This window comes from Equus asinus, chromosome 15 (genome assembly GCF_041296235.1).
Source record: "Equus asinus isolate D_3611 breed Donkey chromosome 15, EquAss-T2T_v2, whole genome shotgun sequence".
Classification (NCBI taxonomy): Eukaryota; Metazoa; Chordata; class Mammalia; order Perissodactyla; family Equidae; genus Equus; species Equus asinus.
In genome coordinates this window covers 20,258,971-20,276,921 of record NC_091804.1, presented here as the reverse complement: position 1 = coordinate 20,276,921, position 17,951 = coordinate 20,258,971, and the positions used below count along the sequence as shown (strand labels likewise).

The window sequence follows — 17,951 nt, the reverse complement described above, 5'->3', positions numbered from 1 at the left end:
AACACGCTGCGGTCGGCCGGCCGGACGGCTTTGGGGCGCCACACGTTGGGTAGGGAGTGTTGGGGAGAAGGTCCACTCCCCCATCCCACCCTGTTCCCGGCCCCAGCCGGGGGACGCATCTCCTGGTCCTTTGCGCTTGGAACCTCCCCTCCCTTTCCAGGCTTATGGCAAACGACACCCCCACCGCAGAGCACCATGTGTCGTGTTTCTACCGGCTGGGTGGCGAGCCAGTCCCCTGTATGCGCGTCTGGAAAGTGGGAGAGATTTCCCTGGGACTCGGGTGGGGATGGCGTGGGCTGACTCGATGTAGGAGGACACCCACCATGCCAGGCCCGTTCTAAGGGCTTTGTAGGTTCCTCTCTCCCCAATGAGAGCCTTCGTCCTTTAAATACCTTGCAGCAATTAGCAAAACAAAAAAGGTCTGAATGAAATACGTTTAGATAGAGGAGTGGAAAGACGGGTTTTGAGTTTCAGGCTGCCCCGGTCGCTAGACACTGGAGTAACTTGTATCTGGCCTCAGTTTCCGCATCTGTAAACTGGGAAGAAGGCCCACGTCCAGGGGGCTGGGACGTAGGGCGGAGGAAGGCGTTGGTGCACGGGCGGCCGGTGCTCCCGGGGTCCCGCCTCGCTAAGGACTGGGCTGCAGTGGGACACACATCTCCCAGGCCAAGCGTGAGACCGCGAGCGCGTGAGACCCGGCTCTGCGCCCCAGGCCAGCGAGCGGGCGCTCGGAGGCACGCACGGGCGGGGCCCAAGAGAGTCGGAGACGCCCGTTCGGCGTGGGCCAATCAGCGTCCGTCTCTGAACCACCAATGAGGAGGCGCCTTACAGCCCAGGCCGTGTCGGGAGCGAGGCTGCAGCGAGCGCGGCGCTGACAGAGACGCGCGCGCGCGACCCAGCTCGGACCCGGGGCCGCCGCCATCACCGCCGCCCGCCCAGTCGCCCCTCAGCCGCTTCCCCTCGCCATGGAGGCGAGGCCGCCGCCGCTGCCGCGGGGCTCCGAGCCGCGGGCCGGGCGGCGGCCCTGAGGGCGTGTGGCGGACCGAGACGCCGCCGCCGCCGCGGAACCGAGGCGGAGCCGCCGTCCTCGTCCCCAGCGGTCCCGCCCAGCGCCCGACTCGGTGAGTGCTCGCGGCTGCCGCCGCCCGGGTGGGCTCTGGAGGGCCGGGCGCTCCGGGGGCGGGTGGGAGGGGTCCTCGGCCGGAGCCCAAATCCCTCTATTCCGGGGAGGACCCGTCGGGCGTCTCCAGTCGGATCCCACCTCCCTGCGCTGTCCGCAGGGGGGTCCCCGGAAGCGTGCCGGACGGGGCGCGACCCCTCTGGACTGCCCGGGAACTTCGCGGGCGTCCTCCCGGGCCGGGCGCCGCCGCAGCTCATTCTGAAAGAAGAAACTGGGACCAGCGAGGACAGAATTTGCTCAGGTCCATTTAATGGGAAGAAAGAGGACAACTGCTGGCACGAAAACGTTTGCTCTTGCAGGGACCAACTTTTCTTCCCCTTAAAGCCCCCCTGGCCCCTCTCCCAGGCCCGCCTCTTTCCCACCCACTCCCAACTGTTGAGGCTGCTTAGGAAGGGGGCTGGGGGCTCCGAGCTGCCCAGAATGCCAAATGAGCCAAATGGGAATGCTGATCTCGTCCCCCTTTTTTTTTTTTTTTACTTTTGGTGAATTAAATAAAGAATACGAGTTCCTAATTGTATTTCCTGAAGATAAAATTAATAATGGCCCAATGTGGACGGCTTTTTGTTTGTTTGTTTGTCTGTTTTTTGAGGTCAGTGATGATGTTGGTAGGACAGGAAAAGAGGAACGTTCAGAACCTCCCTCGCAGGGCGAATGCCTTCCCCAGCCTTGGCCCAGGGCAGGGATTCCTGCTCTAGAACCAGTCGCGTCTCTGGGGAGATTGCTTCATTGCCACCTGCTTGCTGTTAGAGCGGCTCTAGAACCAGAAGATGGTGGGCGAGGAGAGGACTGACTGTGGAAGATGGGCGAACATTTTCCTGCTTGGCCACTCCTTTAAAAACACAGATCTGATGCTGTCACTTGTTTACTTAAAAATTCCCTCCCTCTCCTTTTCCCATGGGATGAATGAAGCCCAGAATGCCTTATCAGGTCATACAAGGCCGTTGACAGTCTTGCCTCAACTTACTGTTTTACTTTTAGTTTAACCTTTCATTTCTCCTTCCCCTCGTGCCCCTCCCTGGCCATTCAGAGCTGCTGGGCTGCCTCTCTGCGTGTTTGGATGCCTTTGCTTGTGTGATTCTCTTTCCTCCCCAGCTTTTTACCTGCCGAGCTTCACTGTTTCCTGTAAAAGCTCTTCTCATTTGAGAAGCTTCTTGAGGGCAGGAGCTGTGTCTTGTTTACCTTTCCATCCCCCATGCTGAGAGGGTTCTTCCTCCCAATTGTCTTGTAGGTCCCCATCCCATCTCTTCCCCCTTATGTTGTGGCTTTTTTTGTTGTTGTTTACTGCCGGGTACCCACTTCCCCGAGAGAACCTTTCCTGAAGTCCTGCTTTGAGTGCACGCCTAGGCCTTTTAGTATCTATGATTCCTCCATCTCTCCTTGTCCATCCCATCCAGCCTCCATAAATAGTCAGCGGGAAGTTATTGGCTGATCTCATCCCACTTGCCTCCAGTCTACTGGACTCTGAAAGGGTCTCTTTTTCACCTCTGCCTGCCTGAGGTGGCCTGGCCAATATGTATGCTCTAAGGCATGGTAGGATCTAGGAGGCTGTTCACTGGGTACCTTTTAGCCACTTATTTACCATCTGGGTGACATTCAGAACCAGAAAAGCCAGTCCTCTGACTTAAGTACATTCATGTGCCTTCTATTTGCGAGGCAAAGTGTTTGGGATACAAGATAAAAGTGAGGAAGTCATATCTTTACCTTTGAGGGGCTCACAGTTTAATGCAAGATAGGTGGATACAAATACTTACAGGTGCTATGAGATGTAATAATAATAACTGTTATCTTTTATTTGCCTTGTGACAGGCTATGTCATAAATGCTTTCCACACATTACTTATTTACTCCTTTCAACAGACATAGGGGTTTATTCCTATTTGACACAGGTAGAAACTGAGGCCATACAGTGGGCAGATGAGGAAATAGTTAGGATTTGAATCTTGGCAGTCTAGTTCCAGAGCATCTGCCTGGCTGGATAGACAGCATTCTTTCCTGGATGGTCTGAGAAAGCTTTCTGGGAGGGGGCCTTTGGGTCATGAAGGATGTGTAGGAGTTTGTGGTAGACAGGATATAGGAAAGAGGGACCAGCATAAGCAGGTGTGGAGGTGGAAGGAACCCACTGTCTTTGGAGAGCAGAGAGTGGTTAAGCATAGTTGGATTGGATAGAGAGAAGGATGGGAGATGAGATTAGGGTCAGCTTGAAGGGCTGTATGTGCTGTGTTAGAGTTTGGGCAGTGGAGAGCCATGAAGATTTTAAAGGAGGTCAGGGACTTGGGCTGACTGGGCTTTGGAAGGGTCATTCTAGGGCAGCATGGGGCCAGATGCTCATGCCCATGCAATTTAGGAGACAATGGCAAGGCCCCACAGAGGCAGAATCACAGCCTCTTAGACCCAGAGGGAGGCCTAAAGACAATTCTGCTCAGTTTCGGGAAAAGATAATAAATACATAGGAGAAAAAATTCCAGCAGTACAAAAGGTTATGTAGAGAGAAATAAGTCTCCTTGGTACCCTGACCTCCCCAGAGATGGCTGAAGTTTCAAGTTTCTGTAGCCTTTGACAGACACTTATAAACACGTGTCTATTCATGTCCATATTCTTCCACCCATGGTACATACCAGTCACACCTTGCTTTTTTTTCACTTAACGTGTTTAGGAAATCATTACATATTAGTACATATAGAGCTGTTCGTTCTTTTTGTTGACATTCTTTTACTTACATCTTTTTGTTGACATTCTTTTACTTACATCGTTGTATGGCTGCACCGTAACTTGTAACTAGTCTTTGGGTTAAACGTTTAAGTTGTTGCCAAGTTTTTCTATTACAGCGTTACAGTGAATGTCCTTGTGCATACTTTGTTATGTGCTCTTGTGTAAAATTATCCAATAGTGTATTTCCAAAAGTGGAATTACTGTGTCAAAGGATACAGGTGCATTTTAAATTTTCAGACATGTAGCCAAATCATCCCCCTTCAAGGGGGTTGTCCTAGCTTATCCTCTCCCCAGAAATATGAATAAGACAATAGATTTTTGTCAGAGTATACATCAAGATCGCCTGGGATGCTTTTTCAAATATCATATGCCTACTTTTTCCTTACCTAACTTTCTCTCCCCATGTGATTCTATCTTCTTTCTTTCAGTTTACAGAGGGAGATATTGAGGCTCAGAAGGATAAAGTGACTTGCACAAGACAGTCATTGTGGGTGCTGGTGGTTTTTTAAGCAGCTCTGATTTGTATTTGCCCAGCACCTTTCATTGGAGGCGCTCAGAGTCGACTTGTAAACATTGATGCATTATTTTTCTCCACCTTCATGTGGAAAAAATGAGAGGCAGGTGAAGTTTGAATGATAAGCAGGAAGCTGGCCAAATATAGAATCTTCTGTTTAGTGCAGTAACTAATAAATGTTTCCAGATGCCAAAGCTGAAGAGATGTTTTTTTAGTGAGTCTGAGTACAACAAAAATAGCAATAACACAACACTAACTTAATAAAACTGAGCAGCAAACCCACAAATAACCCAACCTTAAAATTTGTTTTAATATATTCTCAATAGAAAAGAGAATCCATTAAATGTGAAATTAATTTTACGTTTATTCTAAATTTATATCCATTTATGTACAGGCGTAGATTTTTTATAAGTGTAATCATAATCAGTACATGCAGTATATGGTTTTTGTATTCTCGAATACAAGAATTACTCATTTATGTATCTCTATCTTAAATCATAGTATAGTATTCTATACTGATAGTATATATGCTATGAATATAGTATTCTATATTGATAACTGTTGCTTGTGGATTCTTTTTAATTCTTTCCACCTCCCCACCCCTCCTTTTTACTATTGTAATGGTACTTCTGAGCACCCTTGTTCAAATACTTATTTTGGATTATTTTCTTGGACTCTTACCCCCTAAAGTGAGTTCACTGAGTCAGGAACAGTTTCATTGCTGAATTGCTATCTGGAAAGGTTTACACAGCCATCGGCAGTTTCCCTGCTTCCTGACAATCCGGCCAGTGCTATTACAAACAAAACATAATATTTGATTTTATTACTTTGAGGGAAATATAATGATACTTTGAATTAGGTTTAATTTATGTTTCTTTAGAAAAAGAAACCAGTAGCTCCTTTAGATTTTGAAATAAGTACAGTGCTGTGATATATATCATATTCACGTGTTATATAGGTAAAGCCAACTTGTTTTTAAAGAAAGACATGGTTGATGGGGCAGAAATATTGTGGAAATTTAGGATAAGATGATATTGTTATGAGATAGAAGACCAGATGCTGTTCAATTGAAAATACCATATATTGTGCCAGGAGCTGAGGATACCTGAGTTACATGGATGTGATGTCTGTCCTTATGACACTTAGGGGCTGGTGTAGTAGACAGATGTTAATCACCTTATGGTAATTACAGATGTGATCAAAGGGGAAGAATAGAATGTCTTGGGAGTGCCAGAGAAGTTCAGTGTTAATACATTTGCAGTTAAACAGCACTTAACAAAGGCCTGGAGCTGGGAAGGGGTTTGATACCTTAGGGTAATACTTCTCTAATTTGAGTGTTCACATGAACCATCTGGGGAGCTTGTTAAAATGCCAGGTTCTGATTCAGTAGGTCTGGGGTGGGACTTGGGATTCTGCATTACTACCAGCTTCCTGGTGAGGCACATGCTGCTGGTGGGTGGATCACACTTGGGGTAGCAAGGCCTAGTTGAGAGCTTAATGAGCACCAGAATCTGACTGACTGTGGTGAGTAGGAGAGGGTAGTTCTCTGCCCTGGCTACACTTTAGATTCACCTGGGGAACTTAGAAAAATCAGTCATGCAAATGTCTCACCCCCAAGTATTTTGATTTAATTGGCCTGGAGTGGGGCCTGAGAATGTATATATTTTTAACTTCCCAGGTGATTCTTTTTTAATTTCTTTTTGTTTTTACCTATTTATTTATATATTTTTTTCTCCAGGTGATTCTAATGTGCAGCCAGGCTTGAGAACCACTGAACCAGACAGAGGCAGGGGCCGCCAGAGTTGAGGGCTTTGCATACTGTGCAAGGATTTTGAGCTTTATCCTGAAGGCAGAGCCAAGCCATTGAAAGGTTTTGAGGAAGAGAGTGAACTAATCTGATTTGCAGTTGTAAACAGTTCACTGTGACTGCAATCTAGAGCAGTAGTTTTCAAAGTGAGGTAGATAGATGATTCACTGGGATGCTGGAAGAAAATTTTAGACCTTTTTATTTTTATCTAAAAAATGGTAAAACATTAAATTGAGGGATTGTCACTGGCATACTCTTAGGTCTATAGGTCAAACAATGTTAATATGTTGACTATGGATCCTGAAGGAGGAGAAGGGAGTTCTGCAGTGAGCAGGCAGAGCCGTATTAATAACAGTTTATATTATCTGGTTTTCATTAAACTAAGCTTCACAAAATGGACAAGTGGCTTAAAATGATTTCTGCAAAGAAACCAGTGATTGAAGAAAATGCTAGTAGTACTAGCAAGCACAAGCAAACAAACAGAAACAAAATGGCAGAGCTGACCCTTGCCCAACTCCTATTACGAGCTCCTGGTGAGCTATTAAATCAAGTGACTAAGTCAACTCTTATTACACTGGAAAGTATCAATTCTATTTGAAACATGGATTTACATCCTCTGTCATTAATAGGAATCTTGCTTTGAGAGTGTGTAGAACCTTGAGATATTAAATAATGAAATATGAGACTCTCACTAGCACCAAGACTTGAAAACTAAGCATCTAGAACATAAGAGAACCTCTACATTTTTTTTTCTAGTGATGTTTGAAGTCACAGGCTATTCATTCAGATGCCGTACAAAATTTTACTAACCTGATGATTAAAGTGTATATTTTGAGGTTTCTTGTTCTTATAAAAGACAAAAAGGCACATACCATTGGCAGGTTTCCCCCCCCACCCCAAAAGGGCCCGCTTTACAAAAAAGACTGATATAGTACATGGAAAATAATGTCAGGAAACCAAAATACTTTCCTTTGTCAGCAAATATTCTTGTAAGATGGGTAGAAAATGTTGCTCAAGATTTGAACAAGCAATGTTAGAACAAATTTTGCAGTGTGGGAGGTTTGCTATAGTTATAAAAATATAGAAGCTTCTAGCATGCCTTAGTATTTGCTAGATTCTTTTAACAATTAAAGCCAAGAAAAACCACCTCTTTTGTGAGCTACTGTGAGCTACTAGAGGAAAGTTGTACTGGAGAAGACGTATTCTTTTTTTTTTTTTTTGCTTGAGAAAGATTGTCAATGAGCTAATATCTGTGGCATCTTCCTCTGTTTTGTATGTAGGACACCATCACAGCATGGCTAGATGAGTGGTGCGTAGGTCCATGCTGGGGATCTGAACCTGCAAACCCTAGGCCACCAAAGCAGAGCGTGTGAACTTAACCGCTGCGCTGCTGGGCTGGCCCGAGAAGACATTCTTAATAGTAAATGACTGCCTTAATAATATTGCTATATGGAATAATTGTCTAATGTAAACTACTGACAGAACAACTGTTTTGATGAATAAAGGATGAAATTCGTTCATGCCTCTTCATGGACTATGGAGGCAGGTTATCATTCATTGTTATCTGGTGGTAGAGTTGTTGATGTTATGTGTTTTTCTTTTACACCCCCCCAAAACTGCTGACTTTGTGATAAATGGCTTCCCTGCAAATATTATTTGAAAAAGTAATATCCTTAGTCTATCTCTTCAAGCAAAGATGTTATTCTAACCATGAATGAGAAAGTAACTGCTTTTTTCTTAGAAAGAAATGTGCTATGGGATAGCATTTTTCTTGTAATAAATAACAATAAGCTTTATTGAGATATAATTTACATACTATATGTCACCCTTTTAAAAGGTACAATTCAGTGATTTTTATTTTTATTTATTTATTTTTTGGAGGAAGATTAGCCCTGAGCTAACTATCACGAATCCTCCCTTTTTTGCTGAGGAAGACTCGCCCTGAGCTAACATCTTTGCCCATCTTCCTCTACTTTATACGTGGGACGCCTACCACAGTATGGCGTTTGCCAGGCAGTGCCTTGTCTGCACCCAGGATCTGAACCGGCAAACCCTGGGCCGCGGAGAAGCGGAACGTGTGAACTTAACCGCTGTGCCACCAGGCTGGCCCACAGTGATTTTTTAGTATATTCATGGAGTTGTGCAACCATCACCACTATCTAATTTCAGAACATTTTCATCACCCAAGAAGCAGTCTTGTATCCATTAGCTTCACTCCCTATTCTGCCCTACCCCCAGCCCCCGGCAACCACTAATCTTTCTGTCTTTATGGATTTTCCTATTCTGGACATTTCATATAAATGGAATCATACAACATGTGGCCTTTGTGACTGGCTTCTTAGCATTATATTTTTGCGGTTCATCCATGTTGTAGCATGTACCAGTACTTCATTCCTTTTTATAGCTGAGTAATATCATATTCCATTGTATGGATATAGGACATTTTGTTTATCCATTCATCAGTTAGTGAAAATTTGGGTTGTTTCCACTTTTTGGTATTAGGAATAATGCTGCTGTGAGCATTCATGTACAAGATATTGTGTGGACATGTTTTCATTTCTCTTGGGTATATACCTAGGATTTGAATTGTTGGGTTAAATGGTAATAACTCTGTTTAACTTTTAGAGAAGCTGCCAAACTGTTTCCCAAAGCAACTGCACCATTTTACATTCTAAGCAGCAATGCACAAGGGTTCCAGTTTCTCCACATCCTTACCAACACTTGTTATTCTCTTTTTGGTTATAGCCGTCTTAGTGGGTGTGAAGTCGTATCTCATTGTGGTTTTGATTTGTATTTCCCTAATGACTCATGAGCTCATTGTGATTTTGTTGTACCTCTAAAAACTCTCATAATTTTACGCATGAAAAACTTGGAAACATAAATTTGTTACCTGGTAAAAATCTCCAAATGTATTTCTAAAAAAAATTCCAAGTGGTCTAATGAAATAAAGGACCTAGGCATTGATCATCAGTGACTGTTAAAACAATTAGGGAAGTTTATAATAGAAGGATCAGACTGACAACCTTCTGATCAATCATAACCTCTCTAAAATGGATACAACCAAACCTTATGTTCCTCTGATGTTGTACAATAGGAAAAATATAACACTGTTCATTAAATATTCTTGCCCCTCCTAAATCAAATCAAACCTGAGTCTGATTAAGCTTCTAGATCTAGCACCCAGTTTATAGAATGTAATTATGAAATTTAGAATGTGAGAAGTTCTATAGGACACATGAACCCAGTTACATCAAATAAACGGCAAGAAAAAAATTGGAGGAACTACTGCAGATTAAAAAAGACTTGAGACATATTAACCAAATGTAATGTGTGGACCTTGTTTACATCCTGTTACATACAAAATAACTATAAAAAGATATTTATGAGACCATTGGGAGTAATTTGAATACTACTTTTATATTAGGTGATTTTAAAACAATTTTTTAAAAAAATTTTTCCTTCTCTCTGAAGCCCCCCATTACATAGTTGTATATTTTAGTTGTGCGTCCTTCTATTTGTGGCATGTGGGACGCTGCCTCAGCATGGCTTGGTGAGTGATGGCATATCCGTGCCCAGGATCCGAACTGGCAAAACCCTGGGCCGCTGAAGCGGAGCGCACGAACTTAACCGCTCGGCCATGGGGCCAGCCTCAACAATTTTCATTTTTTTAAGGTGTGATAATAGTATTATAGTTATATTAGGAAAAGGAAAGACTTTTTTTCTCTTAGAGATAAGTACTGAAGTATTTATGGATGAAATTATGTGATTCTAGAATTAGCTTTAAAATAATTCATTGTGTTTGGAGGTTTATAGATGATTTACCATATATTGATTGAGGCTGGATAATATTTAAGGGTTTATTATAGAGTTCACTCTACTTTGTATATGTTTCAAAATTCCCATGGTAAAAAGTTAAGAAAAATACTCCAAGTGCATAGTTTTAGTGAGTTTCAAATTCATTTGTTAGAAATAAAATAAAGGTAACATCTGATTAGTTTTCAAGAGTAACTGTATTAGGGAAGATGGACATTTGCTAGCCAAATTTAAAGGAAAATGTTTATATAATTGAATGGGGTTGGGAAAATAAATAACGATTTGGTTAGCACAGCCATAGCACTTCTTCTTTTTGGACCCATGTTTCTTTTTGGCTGTGATAACCATTAAAACTAAGTATTGACTTGAAGTCAGATTTTCAGATTGCTCTATCACAAAGTATTAAAAAGAGATTTTTCAAGTATAATGAGAAGTAATTGATCATATGGATCACACTAAGATATTTTTAAAACAAGTTTAACATTAATATTTTAGTGACAGCATTAATGGTTTTTATACTTACCCATATAAAAATCATTGCAATCATTATTTTGTTTGAAAATGAATGTTTTGTAGTATTCGTATGTATTAGTACCTTTCTCATATTTATGGGTGAACATATGTGAAGATGTGTGCATTGACTGATTGATTGGCCAGTGTGCAGTCAAAAGGTTTGATGTCATTATTTTGGAGAATGGACTAGACAGAGCATAGAGACTAATTTGGTGATTGTTAGAGGTGATTTAGCCGGTCCTGGTGGTCTGGTGATTAAGATTTGGTGCTCTCACTGCCGTGGCCAGGGTTCCTTTCCTGGTCAGGGAACCATACTAGCCATCTGTTGGTTGTCATACTGTGGGAGCTGCATGTTGCTGCGATGCTGAAAGCTATTTCACATACCACCAGGGTCACCCATGGTGGACAGGTTTCAGCAGAGTTTCCAGACTAAGACAGACTAGGAAGAAGGACCTGGCCACTTACTTCCGAACAAATTGGCCATGAAAACCCTATGAATAGCAGTGGAGCATTGTCTGATACAGTGCTGGAAGGTGAGAGGATGGCCAAAAAAGACTGGGCAGGATTCTGTTCTGCTATACACAGGCCTGCTAGAGTCGGAATGGACTCAACCGCCTCACTCACAACAACAAGAACAGATTTGGCCAGGGATGATGGTGTTCTCGGTTTAGGGTATTGATGGTGGTGGGGATGGATGATGTAAGTAGTAGAAGCATTAGTAGGATTCCAGATTTCTGGCTTTTTGGAAGAGATGATTGTTAGTGAACTGAACTTTTGTGTGTGGGAAGAAGTTGAAACCTAGTTGCTGTGAATTGTGCAAGTAATTCTCAAATATTGATTGACAAATAGCTTAACCTGCAATTAGTTTTCAAACATTGGTTGACAGGTGGCTTAATACAATATTGTAAATGCATAATACTACCCATTAATAAAGAGAATGTCTTCCATTGATGTATCAGCAGTACTGTTACCAGAGCAGTGTGAAGTTCCAGGACTTCCACTGTTGTTCTAAAATGAACTGGGGGTGAGAGTTGGAACAGAACTTTACAACGATGCTTCTGTTCTCCTGGTGGCCCTTTACGTGCCTCCGGTGATATGAATGCTTCACCCACCTTTCAGGGAGTGAGACCAGTCCCTGAATCACGGCCTCCTGCCCATTCTCTCTGTGAGACCACTCCTCTCCACTGCTCCTTACTTCCCACCTAGACCTTAACAGAGGCTGAATTCACAGTGACTTCCAGCTGGTATTTCTCTCTTTTCCTGGTCTGGGGTGTTTGCCTGGCCCAGAATCTTGCTACTAGTTGGTAGAAGTCATAGAAGATCCGTTTTTCTTCCTCTTGTTCATAGTCAGTTAACAATAGTGTTGTTGGCAGCACTTGTGACTCTCTAAGGTAGTAATTCTCAATGGTGGCTGACTGTGGTTGGGGGGAAGTAAGTTTGAAAAAGTTTTTTTTTTGGCTTGGAAAGATTCTGCCTGAGCTAACATCTCTTGCCAATCGTCCTCTCTCTCTCTTCTTTTCTTCCCCAAAGCTCCAGTACATAGTTGTATATTCTAGTTGTAAGTCCTTCTAGTTCTTTGTGAGCCACCGCCACAGCGTGGCTACTTACAGATGTGTGGTGTGATTCCACAACTGGGAAGCAAACCCGGGCTGCCAAAGCTGCGAGAGTGCCAACCTTTAACCACTAGGTCCTCAGGGCTGGCTCAAAAAAAGCATTTTTTAAAAAAAGAAAAACATGATTTTATGTTTTTTAGTCAGTGTTTGTATTTTAAAACTTTGTTTCATTTGAAATTGTGTATTTGAATGATTAATACATGTACATGTTAAAATATTCAAATAGAACTAAAAATATACAGTAAAAAGTAATTCTCTCCCCCATCTTCCAAGTTGCCCAGAGGCATCCCCATGTACTTGTGAAACCTTCCAGAAATAGTACATGCCCATACAATATAAGAGTTACTTAATTTTGACATTTCAACTAAAAATAAAGGAGGATATGAGAGTTTTATGTTTATCAAATGGGGTGAGTGTTAAGGCAGATTGACATGTGCTGTTCTTACCTTTGGGTCGGGTTATGTGGAGTTTAGTTCCTTTTGTCCAGTGTTAATGGGAGAGATTGCTTAAGGAATTCATTCTTACTCAGTTGTGCTTAGTTTTCAAAGGTTCTACTTTGAAGAAGGCTGTTGTAGAGCAAGTAGTGGGTAACAAAGCAGCTCCATTATCTGTGATTTTCTTAACATCTGAGGGGGGCTCTGGTGCACGGAAAGGACTACTTAAAATTACTTGGGTTTCAAATTAATATTCTGTTTATTTGAATGGCAAATTAAAAACCTAGTTTTCCTTTAGTCTTGTTATTGTACTTGTAAGCATTGTAATTTTTGTATAAAAATGAGAACAGTAACTTTCACTGGCTCTTTAATTAATGGTAATTCAAGCTTAACAGATTAAATTTTTCCATACCTTTTTGTTAGTGAATTAAATTTCCTTAGATGTTTAAAATACGTTTATAGGTTGTCAAGCATAACCAGTCCTTGGCAGGTCAGAGTTACCACCTTAACAGAATCTCCTTAAGCACTTGAGCAGTACTGAGAAATTAAACTTACAAATATAGTAAAGTGGGTTCTCTTAAGAGTTCCAGTGCTTTTCATTAGCTGAATCTGAATTACCAACATTAAAAAAACACGTATCCTAAACTTAAATCAAAAGTATCAGTATCATGGGTTTGATATACCTCATCTTGTTGCTCGCTTGTTTTTCTTCAGGAGTTGTAATGTCAACCCTGTTAAGGAGGACAGCTTTACCATCTAGCAGAGCCAAGGTTACTGGATTGAAAATATAGGAACATGATACGGCTATTTATTGGTCAGAGGATCAAGACTGAGACAAGAGAACTAAGGGCTCTGTGTTCCAGAATGATTTTACTCAAGAGGTGCCCTTCCTTTTATAATAGTCCTGAATTCAGCATCAATGCGGAATCTTTGGGGTTTGTTTTGCAACCCCTGTACTTTTCTTTTGTTTTTTTTTTGTACCCGATGCAGTTTATTCTATGTCAGTTTTATATCAATAAAGCTGTTTTATTTTATTCTGTTGAGGTTATAATAGTTTATAACATTGTGAAATTTCACTTGTACATTATTATTTGTCAGTCACCATGTGTATGTGCTCCTTTATCCCCTTATGCCCACCCCCCAACGCCTTTCCCCTCTGGTAACCACTAATCTGTTCTTTTTTTATTTTTTATTTTTTTTTAAAGATTTTATTTTTTCCTTTTTCTCCCCAAAGCTCCCCCATACATAGTTGTAATATTCTTCATTGTGGGTCCTTCTAGTTGTGGCATGTGGGACGCTGCCTCAGCGTGGTTTGATGAGCAGTGCCATGTCCGCGCCCAGGATTTGAACCAACGAAACACCGCCTGCAGCGGAGCTCAGGAACTTAACCACTCGGCCACGGGGCCAGCCCTTAATCTGTTCTTTTTATACATGTATTCATTTACCTTCCACATATGAGTGAAATCATATGGTGTTTGTCTTTCTCTGTCTGGCATATTTCACTTAAGATCATACCCTCAAGGTCCATCCATGTTGTTGCAAATGGGACGATTTTGTCTTTTTTTATAGCTGAGTAGTATTCTGTTGTGTGTGTGTGTCACCCCCCCCCCCCACACACACACCCATATCTTCTTTATCCATTCAGCAGTTGATGGGCACTTGGGTTGCTTCCATGTCTTATCTATTGTGAGTAATGCTGCAGTGAACATAGGGGTTCATAAGTCTCTGAATTGTTGATTTCAAGTTCTTTGGATAAATACCCAGTGGTGGGATAGTGGGTCATATGGTTTTCTATTTTAAATTTTTTGAGAAATCTCCATACTGTTTTCCATAGTGGCTACACCAGTTTGTTTTCCCACCAGCAGAATATGAGGGTTCTCTTTTTTGCACTTCCTCTCCAACATTTGTTGTTTTTTGTCTTGATCATTATAGCCGTTCTGACAGGTGTAATGTGATATCTCATGGTGGTTTTGATTTGCATTTCCCTGATTAGTGATGTTGGACTCTTTTCATGTGCCTGTTGGTCATCTGTATATCTTCTTTGGAAAAATGTCTATTCATATCCTCTGTCCATTGTTTGATTGATTGTTTTCTTGTTGTTGAGTTGTATGAGTTCTTTATATATTTTGGAGATTGGCCCTTTGTTGAGTATATGATTTGCAAATATTTTCTCCCAATTGGTGAGTTTTCCTTTCATTTTGTTCATGGTTTCTTTGCCTTGCAGAAGCTCTTTAGTCTAATGAAGTCCCATTTGTTTATTTTTTCCTTTCTTTCCCTTGCCTGAGTAGACATGGTATTCAAAAAGATCCTTCTAAGACCGATGTCAAAGAGTGTACTGCATATATTTTCTATAGGAGTTTCATGATTTCATGTGTTACCTTCAAGTCTTTAATCCATTTTGAGTTAAATTTTATGTATGGTGAAAGATAATGCTCTACTTTCATTCTTTTGCATGTCCAGTTTTCCCAACACCATTTATTGAAGAGGCTTTCCTTTCTCCATTGTATGTTCTTAGTTCCTTTGTTGAAGATTAGCTGTCTGTAGGTGTGTGGTTTTATTTCTGGACTTTCAGTTCTGTTCATTGATCTGTGTGCCTATCTTTGTACCAGTACCATGCTGTTTTCATCACAATAGTTTTGTAGTATATTTTGAAGTCAGAGACTGTGATGCCTCCAGCTTTATTCTTTTTTCTCAGGATTGCTTTAGCTATTCGGGGTCTTTTGTTGTCCCATATGTATTTTAGGATTCCTTGTTCTATTTCCTTGAAGAATGTCATTGGGATTTTGATTGGGATTGCATTGAATCTGTAGATTGCTTTAGGTAGCATAGACATTTTAACTGTGTTTATTCTTCCAGTCTGTATGCATGAAATATCTTTTCATTTCTTGATGTCATCATCGATTTCTTTCAAAAATGTCTTACAGTTTTTGTTGTATAGGTCGTTCACCTCCTTGGTTAAATTTATTCCTAGATATTTTATTCTTTTTGTTTCAATTGTAAAGAGGATTGTATTCTTGAGTTCTCTTTCTGTTACTTTGTTATTAGAGTACAGAAATGCAACTGATTTTCGTAAGTTGATTTTGTACCTTGCAACTTTGCTGTAGTTGTTGATTATTTCTAATAGTTTTCCAGTGGATTCTTTAGAGTTTTGTGTTCACAGAATCATGTCATCTGCAAACAGTGAGAGTTTCACTTCTTCCTTGCCAATATGGATACCCTTTATTTCTTTTTCCTGCCTAATTGCACTGGTCAGAAGCTCCAGTACTATGGTGAATAAAAGTGGCGAGAGTGGGCACCCTTGTCTTGTTCCTGTTCTCAGAGGGATGGCTTTCAGTTTTTCCCTGTTGAGTATGATATTGGCTTGGGTTTGTCATATATGGCCTTTATTATGTTGAGGCACTTTCCTTCTATACTCATTTTATTGAGAGATTTTATAATAAATTATGTTGGATCTTGTCAAATGCTTTCACTGCATCTGTTGAGATGATCATGTGATTTTTATTCCTCATTTTATTAATGTGGTGTATCACATTGATTGATTTGTGGATGTTGAATCATCCTTGTATCCTGGTATAAATCCCACTTGATCATGGTGTATGATCCTTTTAATGTATTGCTGTATTCGGTTTGCCAATATTTTGTTGAGGATTTTTGCATCTATGTTCATCAGTGATACCGGCCTGTAATTTTCCTTCTCTGTGCTGTTCTTGTCTGGTTTTGGTATCAGGGTGATGTGGGCCTCATAGAATGAGTTTAGGAAGCATTTGTCTTCAATGTTTTGGAATAGTTGGGAAGGATAGCTATTAAATCGTTGAATGTTTGGTAGAATTCTCCAGGGAAGTCTTCTGGTCCTGGACGTTGTTTTTTTGGGAGGTTTTTGATTACTGTTTCCATCTCCTTACTTGTGATTGATCTATTCAGATTCTCTATTTTTTCTTGATTCAGGTTTGGGAGGTTATATGAGTCTAAGAATTTATCCATTTCTTCTAGATTGTCCAGTTTGTTTGCATATAGTTTTTCATAGTATTCTCTTATAATCCTTTATATTTCTGTGGTACCCATTGTAATTTCTCTTCTTTCATTTCTGATTTTATTTACTTGAGCCTTCTCTCTTTTTTCTTAGTGAGTCTTGCTAAGGGTTTGTCAATTTTGTTTATCTTCTTGAAGAACCAGCTTTTAGTTTCATTGATCCTTTCTACTGTTTGTTTTGGTTTCAACTTCATTTATTTCTGCTCCGATTTTTATTATTTCCCTGACTTTGGGCTTTGTTTGTTCTTCTTTTTCTAGTTCTGTTAGGTGTAGTTTAAGATTACTTATTTGAGATTTTTCTTGTTTGTTAAGGTGGGCCTGTATTGCTATGAATTTCCCTCTTTGGACTGCTTTTGCTGCATCTCATATGGGTTTGTATGGTGGATTTTCATTTTGATTTGTCTCCAGATATTTTTTGATTTCTCCTTTAATTTCTTCAGTGATGTGTTGGTTGTTCAGTAGCATGTTGTTTAGTCTCCACATATTTTTTACTTTCCCAGCTTTTTTCTTGTATTTGATTTCTAGTTTCATAGCATTGTGGTTTGAAAAAGCTTGGTGTGATTTCAGGCTTCTTAAATTTATTCAGGCTTGACTTGTTTCCCAGCATGTGGTCTGTCTTTGAGAATGTTCCATGTACACTTGAGAAGAATGTGTATTCTGCTGTTTTTGGATGGAGTGTTCTATATATATCTGTTAAGTCCATCTGGTCGAGTTTTTCGTTTAGTTCCACTATTTCCTTGTTGACTTCTGTCTGGATGATCTATCCGTTGATGTAAGTGGGGTGCTAAGATCCCCTACTATAATTGTGTCATTAATATCTCCTTTTAGGTCAGTTAATAGTTGCTTTCTATACTTTGGTGCTCTTGTGTTAGGTGCAATATATTTATAAGTGTTAAGTCCTCTTGGTGGAGTGTCCCTTTTGTCATTATATAGTGCCTCTCTTTGTCTCTCATTGCCTTTTTCATCTTGGAATCTACTTTGTCTGATATAAGTGTGGCAACACCTGCTTCCTTTTGTTTGCCATTAGCTTGTAGTATCATCTTCCATTCCTTTACTCTGAGCCTGTGTTTGTCTTTAGAGCTGGGATGTATTTCCTGGAGGTAGCATATTGTTGAGTTTTGTTTTTTAATCCATCCAACCACTCGGTGCCTTTTGATTGGAGAATTCAATCCATTTACATTTAGAGTGATTATTGCTGTATGAGGGCTTACTGCTGCCATTTTATCACCTGTTTTCTGGATGTTCTGTATTTCCCTTGTTTCTCACCCTGTGTATTTTGGACTGCTGATTCAGTGTGGTGGATCTGTGTGATGGTTTTCTCTTTATTTATCATTTGTGTG

General features: G+C 40.9%; 1 protein-coding gene across 7 annotated transcripts in view; it reads left to right on the top strand.

The window, feature by feature from the left end:
- Positions 1-814: 814 nt before the first annotated feature.
- Positions 815-17,951, top strand: part of PTPRA (protein tyrosine phosphatase receptor type A) — a 170,989-nt gene continuing 153,852 nt past the window's right edge. For 2 of the 7 annotated variants that reach the window (XM_070485659.1, XM_070485660.1), the window contains exon 1: positions 840-1,121. The gene's annotated coding sequence lies outside the window, so the exon portion shown is untranslated. Of the gene's footprint in view, positions 1,122-17,951 lie in introns of all 7 variants that reach the window. The other 5 variants (XM_070485656.1, XM_044748735.2, XM_044748734.2 and 2 more) reach the window with 5 other exon arrangements.